Source organism: Nannobrachium achirus, assembly GCF_963921795.1.
Source record: "Nannobrachium achirus genome assembly, chromosome: 1".
Classification (NCBI taxonomy): domain Eukaryota; kingdom Metazoa; phylum Chordata; class Actinopteri; order Myctophiformes; family Myctophidae; genus Nannobrachium; species Nannobrachium achirus.
In genome coordinates this window covers 41,484,625-41,493,437 of record NC_137810.1, presented here as the reverse complement: position 1 = coordinate 41,493,437, position 8,813 = coordinate 41,484,625, and positions in this window count along the sequence as shown.

Genomic DNA, 8,813 nt, shown 5'->3' with positions numbered 1-8,813 from the left:
CACCGCATATACTTTTCTTCCCCGCACGGGTCTCCTGGGAAACACATCAAGACATGAGTATATCCGCTGGTGGAAGGTTAACCTCCCGCGTGGGTGGGCGTGCATTTATGTGCATCTATAAATGCGATGCAAATGTGTGGGCAACACTACCGCACGGGTAGCATCTTGTTGCTGTCGGGCAGAAACCTCTTAACTCCATATTCTAACTGTTTGTCGTAAATTAACACCCCTTGATCATACTAGTACTGCGTCGATCTGCTACATTTGCTATTTCTGAATTTGAAGCTTGAAACATCGTTTTGGACATACGAGGTTTCCACTTGACAAGTTGACAGAGAAGATCTTGTGTATAGGTGTATGTATCGACACCTGGGCACTTGCTGATTCTATAAACAGTAGGTATAGGTGGTCTTTTACAAACTCCCTTGGGAACATCATTACCTGTACTGTATGTGCAAATGTATACATACATTGTGGGGATACTGTGTGTTTGTGCATGCATCCACTGTGGTTAGGTTGTGTTTCTATCGCCATCGAACATCGTTGCTGTTGGGCAGAAACCTTGTATCTCCATATTTTAACTTTGTGTGTGTTTTCTTTCCAGAAATGAATGCCCTAACTTGATCATCATACCTAACAGTAAGGCTGGGCAATATATCGAAAGATTATCGATATCGAGGTATCAACATGCAAGGTATACATATCGACGAAGGCGGCTTGAAATGAGGTATTGGTGTGCGTGTAAAATTAATTAACAGACACTATGCATGCACGTAGCACATGCAAAAAAAACTGTCCATCTGTAACCAGGTGTGGTTATTTCAATAAACCCATTGTTGGAAAATGGAAATAAGGCATTTAATGTCTTTATTCTATGTGTACTGTGCAGCGTGCATGTATTCATTATCTGTGTTAGGCAGGCAGTGGACCTAATGCAGAAAAACATTAAAAACGATATAATGCAATTGTTTTTACTAATAACAACGTTATCGAATATCGAAGGTTTTCCTAATAACGCCCAGCCTTACTTAACAGCATCACACAAATGTATCAAAAATTGCAGATCGACAAGCTCAAAATGGTATATCATCATGTATGAAAAAGTAACCGACAGAGACAATATTATGTTTGTTTGTTTGTGTTTGTTCAGCTTTCAGCGGGATCACAGGTTTAAAAAGACTTCAGGTGCTTCAAAGTCACTAGTATTTTTTGCTGATTACAGAGGAGGAAGGGGGTGAAATGTCCTTTACAGGAAGCATGGCAGAGGATTCGACCGCAGCGGCCGCACGGAGGTTTTCGGTCCGTTCCCGGTTCCTCCTCTGAGCCGCGTTCACCATTATTAATCACCACGCGCTGTTTGTATCGTGCGCGTACGCGTCAAAAACACTGCAAATACTAAACTAAAAAAGACGATGCGGCCCGATATACTTGGCCAGCTGTTGTACAGTAGTCTTAGCTTTGTGTAGGCACAAGTTTTGGTTTGTTATATGCCCTAAATCACATATTAAATAGTGTTTGCCAGCAGAGCTCAGGACAATGCGACTTCACATGTCTCGTATATATAGGCGGAGCCACCCCCCTTTTTGCTGATTACAAATATAAAACCTCTACCTCAATTAATCAAAAGATTACATTTGCATCACATTTGCATTAGTCTTCTAATGTATGAATCAAATAGCATAATACACAGATCTGAAATCTAAAACAATCTCCGGTTATCTAAGAGGGATATAGTCTATATGGGATTGGTGATTATAATCTTTTGTATCTCTATATGTCTGTGTATATCCCTGCACTGTCTGCATTGAGTAACCTTGATACATGAAAACGATTTTACTCCCTTCTATTCTACATTTTTTTATTGTATTGTATTGTGTACACTTCTGCTTTGGCAATGTAAATGTATGTTTTCTCATGCCAATAAAGCCCTTTGGATTGAATTGAAATTGAATTGTGCGTGTGTGCGTGCGTGCGTGCGTGCGTGCGTACAGTATGTTGTTAGGGTCCCATCTGCGTAAATAAATGCAGCAATCAACAAGCTTTCGAACAAGGCAAAGTCTATTTGACATACACCTCAGTCAGGAACCACACAAGCAAGTTATTGTGTAAATAAATAAATAAAAAGTGTATTATTACAGGTAGAGAAGGCTGCAGGCTATATAGAGACTCAACACGCTTGTAACCCCAAAGGTCAGCGATTTAAAAGAGAACGGGGAAGTCTGAGTGGGGAAAGAAAGGTGAATGAGTCATGCCTGAGCCTCCCACGCTCTGTGCAATTGTTGTCAAGGTGCCCTTGAGAAAGGCACCTGACCTCCATTTGTTCAATTGATAGATGCTTGGTCGGCAGCCAGACTGCAAGAATGTTAATATGGTGGTCAGCTACCATTATGTGAAAATACATGTTTGTAATCTCTTCTCCAGGAAATACTTCCACCGGCCCTCCACAGTATCTAGAAATCCCAGGAATCTTGGTATGTCTGTGTGTCTCTCCGTTACGATATCTTCTGGAACCGTTCCCTCAATGTACTTCACACTTTGTGGAAGGTATTGCTGAGGACCTGAAGAAGACGTTTCAAGTGTGAATTTGATCTCCAGAACTGGACCACACCGGATAGGCTTTTAGTATCTTGTGAAACGCTTATTACTTGCGCCAGCCAGTGAAGCAAGGCGCAAGTACTATTTTCAGTTTTGTCGTCACGTCCTCTGCTGCAATGTCATAGTTTTGTCATATTTTTGTAATATTTTTGTCATAGTTTTGTCGTTGCGTCCTCTGCGGCAAGTTGGCACCTCGGAAAAGTCATCTGTGGCAAGTTGGCACTTCGGAAGAGTCATCTGCTCGCACAGACACTCTTTTATATTGTGAATGATGTCATAGTTTTGTCATATTTTTGTCATAGTTTTGTCATATTTTTGTCATAGTTTTGTCATATTTTTGTCATATTTTTGTCATTGCGTCCTCTGCGGCAAGTTGGCACCTCGATAGAGTCACCTGTGGCAAGTTGGCGCATTTGAACTTTTTTTTAAAGATATATATATGTACTTCCAAGTTGAAATCAATCATGCAACTTTGAATTCAAATGCTGTCAATCGATTTTTTCAAAACCGTTATCGATGACAATACTTGCACGTTTTAGTGTCATTCAAGTATGCCTTTAGTGACCTCAATTTCACAACGCACTGCTTGTCAGATCAATTAAGTACCAAATTGCCCACACACATACAGCACTTTCAAACGAAACTGTGCTGATGCACAATTACAGCATGGGCTAGAGTACAAAAGGCACAAGTTGGTATCTCGACAGAGTGCAGTCTAGTTCGGACTGACTTCACACTTGGAGGGTGTGTTGCTGAGGACCCGACCCAAGGAAGTGCAGTTTTGAGTGGGAAGTCGATCGCATGAGCATTATTTTCAGGCACACTCTGAATGGGCATTGCATTAGTTGCTGTAAATAAGAAATGTTTATTGCTGACGTGAAGCTCATGGTTCATATAGTTTAGTTAAATTAGAAAGGGAGACAAAAATAATGCAAATAAATATGTTACAAGTTATTTACATACATTATGTATCTTGCCTTATCCCATATGCCTAAACCTTTTTGGCATATGGGGTAAGGCAAGATAGTCTAGTCTAGTTTAGTCTAGTCTAAATATTCAATATTCAATCAAATATGTGGAGCAATTATGGAAAATAAATGTCTGGTGTATTAAACTTAAAAACGTTGTACCAAGAAGAAAGACATTGATCTGTTTTGGAATATAGCATCCCGGTAGAAAAAGTGAAATCACTTTTTCATCCATGAAGCAATCTTTCTGGTTTGATTCTTCTGGCTGTCCTTCTTTCCCCCTATTGGCCCCTGGCTCAGTTTACTCTGTCTCTCCACCCTGTCCATGTGTGAATAAAAGCGAAAAAAGGCAGAGAGAAGTCTCACCTTGTCACTTCTTCTCCTTGTGGTTTTGAAGTCATCTGTACACACTGTACTATATGAGTCTCAGGCATTCCCAAGGTATTGACTGATAGATTGTCCTGTGTGTTGGTACCTATCATCCAACTGTCAGCCTTGCTTTTTGAACTGTGTGATGATGGCTCCTCACATCACACGCAGCCACACTGTGTGTGTGTGTGTGTGTGTGTGTGTGTGTGTGTGCGTGCGTGCGTCGTGCGTGCGTGCGTGCGTGCGTGCGTGCGTGCGTGCGTGCGTGCGTGTTTTTGTTGTCAAGCTGTATACCTCTCTCCAAACTTCCTCTGCACTGCCTGGGGGAAATAATGATATTGTCATGTGTTCTTTCCTTCTGAACACTTTGTACACTATAATAGTATACTGGTGGTTGACTATATGGTTGACTAGTCAACCACCATAGTTGACCATAGATCCAGTCAACTATGGTTGACTATTATAGTCAACCATAGTCAGTAGTATCATAGCTTGTACCATACAGAACCTTAATCAGTACAGTACCATAGTCAACCATAGTCAACCTTATAGTCAGTACCATAGGTAACCATATACTGTAGTCAGTACCATAGTCAACCATATTCAACCATACCCCATACCCCACATTGCTTATACAAGCGCCAATTGTGTTAAATGTTGAATAAACGTTGGATTATGATGGTGTGTAAAAAATTAAATCTGAATTTTGCCACGGTCCCTGGGCATGACTACTTTTACTTAAAGGAGGACTTCACCACTTTTCAACCTGTCTTCATATAATAGGTCCTCATTAATGTTCATAATAAAATATATTAAAAAAAATCTACTCAGTTTGGGTCTCATAGGAGAGCTGTGGGTGGGTCAAATCCTTCCACCGGTGACATCATCAATGGGAAATGCAAGCTAATAGAAACAGCAGGCTATTCCTGAAAAGTTGCAGTGTTAAAGTGGAAGCCATTGTTCTCACGATAATAAAAAATCGAAATATTTATTTAAAAAAATATTGTTTAAAAAAAATCTGTCAAGCGATGATGTCACCGGTGGAAGGATTTGACAGCTCTCCTATGAGACCCAGACTGAGTAGAAAAAAATATATATTAAAATATATATTTTATTATGAACATTAATGAGGACCTAAAAGTGGTGAAGTCCTCCTTTAACCCTTAAGTGCTGTTCGGGTCATTTTGACCCGTTTTACATTTTCATTTGGAAAAAAAAAGGTAGAAGTTAAAAATGTTTCCACCTGAAACTCACTGGCCTTAAAGATTCTTCTGAGATGAACATGTAAAAAAAATATTTTTGCACTACACCCATGCTACACCCCCCTCATATTTTTTGAACCTTAAGTGCTGTTCGGGTCATTTTGACCCGGAAGCACAGAAATACACAGTATTATGCCAAAATACAGACACACAGCCACCCCCACTTCTAACACCCCCCTTCCGAAGCCCCATTCCAAACCCTCCCCCTTCCTATAAGCATGAGCAATATTGCCCAGTATTAAATGAAGTCGTTTTTTTTTTACATGGATTTCAGCTAAATCAGTAAAAACGCCTAGCTCTTTCAGTGTTTAATGTGATATAGCAAAGCAGAAATGCAAACATTTACCAAATATATCATATGAATTGTTTGGTATTGAGTCAAAGTCAATGTATCATGATGATTTATTAAGTTAAAATTTATATTAGTGTTGTTTTTTTTAAACCAAATATCCACCGGGTCAAAATGACCCGAACAGAACGAAGGTGTAGTGAATCTGAACAGAACTTAAGGGTTAAGTACTGTAAGTACTTCTTCCACCACAGAATTGGGTTCTGAGGTTTTCAGTTAACTGTAACCTAATTTCCATTCAGAATATAATCAGCTATTGCTGTATTTATCTTTCTACTTGAAGTAAAATGTGTGTTAGAGCTTCCACTATACCATTCTATGCTATTAAAGCTTAATCATTGCCATTTGCTCATTAACTGTTATTGCTCACAGTGTTTGGGCTTCTTTAACATTCCCCTTTGCTGCACTTTTACTATCAATCGATTAATTCTGTGAGCAGCAGCAGATATCATTAGGCTATTTAAACTCATTGCAAAAGAACATGTTTTTCAGCCTCTCTATACGGCGACACCATTATGCAGCCTTTGATGGGTGGCCGCTTTTAGAACAAATTTGTACAAGTCCACTATGACATCCCTAACAAGGGTCTAATGAATGTAACGAGCAGTAATTACTGGGGCTCACTAAACTATAGCACTATCTAGAGCCTTTATTGTTCTTGGTTGGACACCATTTATACACCCCGATAACACAGTCTCCTAAAATGAGCTTGATACATACCGGTATCGTCGCTGTGGGGTAGAAAAGCTCTTATCTCCTTCTAATGTTTTGTGTTTTTTCGCAAATGAATGCCCTATACTTGATCATAGGCATACATTGTCACATAAAAGCAACAAAAGTAGCAGATCCGCAAGCTCGAAGCGCAGCTCTCCCCCCCTCTCCATTCTCATTCACTAACATGGTAATGCATTCATACACCCACGTAAGTCACATGGTCTTGTAGATCTGCTCCTTTTGCTGTTTTAGAGTTTGAATCCCGAAAAGTAACAGTTTTGGACATATGAGGTTTCCACCCGCCAGAGAGACGTAATGCGGGGATGTGCGGGGCATCGGTGTGTTTAGGGCTCGTCTCGGCACCGTTATCGAAGCGTAGCCCTTATCGCTACGGGAGATCGATTTTTGTTTCACACAAAACCTGCACATTATAGCTTGTCCAAAACGACGTCTCTCTCCGTTCACCCCTCTGTCCTAAATCGCCGCTCTCCCCAATTCCCCCCGCCGCGTGTGAAAAAGAGAACAAATTTTACCCAGAATGCACTACGATCTGCCCTTTGTGTGACCCCCTCGTTCCGCTGTGATGACGTCGCCGGTGTCTGGCTGCGGGCGCGGGGTCAAACATCGGTCACATCTGCCCAATCAGAATCGACTTCGCAGACTCCGCCCCGTAACTGCCACTGGAGCAAGAGAGCTGAGCTTCTGCCGACGCCATCGGTGTAAAGACAAATATGAAGCGGGTAAAAGCGCCATACCTACCGTATAACATTGGCTGACTCATAGTGTGTTTTGGATTGCTTCCTCTATTGTGAAATCCTTTTGTTTGGCGTGGAGCTCGTTGGCGCTCCCGCTGCGTTCACCTCATAATGAAGGGGCGCTTGTTCCCCATCTTTTCCTGCCTTCTCCATTGTTTTGCAGCAGCAATCTGGGGCTGCCTCGCTGTGTTTACAGGTCACGGGCAGAGCGGGGAGGTGAAGCCGGGTTGGTAATGAGCCGACACTTTGTTTCTCACAGAAAGAAGAAGGGAAAAAAAAGAAAACACCTCGCCTCCGCCTTCCAGCTCACACAGCTGCGAAGCCCCCAGGAAGAATGTTATAGCACATTTATCCAACGCCCCCCCATTGCTCTCCACTTTGTTGGCCTGTCACCTGGCATTAGCCAGCCTCACGTTGGCCATCACCGAGGTCCTTGGTTGAGGTACAGGACAAGAGGGGGCCACCGGGCCACCCTGCCATTACGTGATCCAATCACAAACAGAAACGTGGAAGAACACAAGAATGAAGAACACCAGTACGATTATTTGAGGGTTTAATTTAGGAGTCCGCACTTGTTGTGTGCTTGTTGTTGCCTGTTGTCCTACCCAGGATAACACTGCATTTAGATCAGTGGTTCTCAACCTGTGGGTCGGGACCCCCAGGGGGGTCCCCAAATTATTTTGGGGGGTCCCAAGATGATTAGCTTAATGTGCAACATTGTTTTCTCACTTAACCGTAAACAAACCAACATAAAGTTTAAGTGTATTTGCACATTTCTAAAGTGACAATTTAAGGACTTTTTAATAGCTTTAAAATGTCAAATTGGCCAAATTGTCAAATATTAGAGACAGAAATTGCGAAAATAGTCGATCTACATGCTCACAACGTCTCTCAACGCGAGGCGTTGTGAGCATGTAGATCTGCTATTTTCACAATAGAACCGTGTTATACAAAATGTAATTCCTCAACTCTTAGTGCTCGTCAGGGTGGGGGGTCCCCAGTTAAAATATGATTATTTTGGGGGTCGCGGCCTGAAAAGGTTGAGAACCATTGATAATGGGTTTAGGAAAGTTTATCCGAGAATGTTTAAATCACTGTACAGTACATGTTTCTTTCTTTGACTTGTTTGTTTGAATAAAACTAAAAACTAATAATGGCCCTGTCGAAAACAACTTTGCATTCCGTTTGCACTTCAATCAAACGTTGCCGTGCGCCACGATCTATCGCATTTCTGAGATGTAACATCTTGACAGCGTCTGAACGCCTCCTGTTTACCCGGGGCAAACACAGCAAAAGACCGCTTTGCCGGGATTCCCGAGACAAAACAAATAGTCGGCCATTATCTCTCTGCTTCAGACCCACGTGTACCTCTTTATCCTATATGCGCCCGCGTGTTTGCAATAAAGGACAGATAACAGACGACCGGGGGAAATCGCTGTTTAAATTCCATTTTCTCTTTCAGTCGTCCCTTCCCAAACTTTCTCAACCGTTGCGGCGGCGCTCTTCCGCCCCCATTTACCCGCCAACATGTTTCTCAAGGACACCCGGGGAGGAGGAGGATGAGGAGGTGTGATTGCTTTCTCACCCAGGAGGTAATCACGGCCCGACCTGCCACAGCTCTGATTAAGACTGATAAATATCGACGAGCGCTTAATGAGATGTCAAACGGAACCAGGGGACCCCCCCCCCTCGTCGTGCCCACCACCACAGAGCATGTGAGGGAAAAAAGACCCTCCTGACACCGCTATCGCAATGTCAGGACTTTCATAATACGTGAGAGACGTGTGCGAGGGGGCGATGG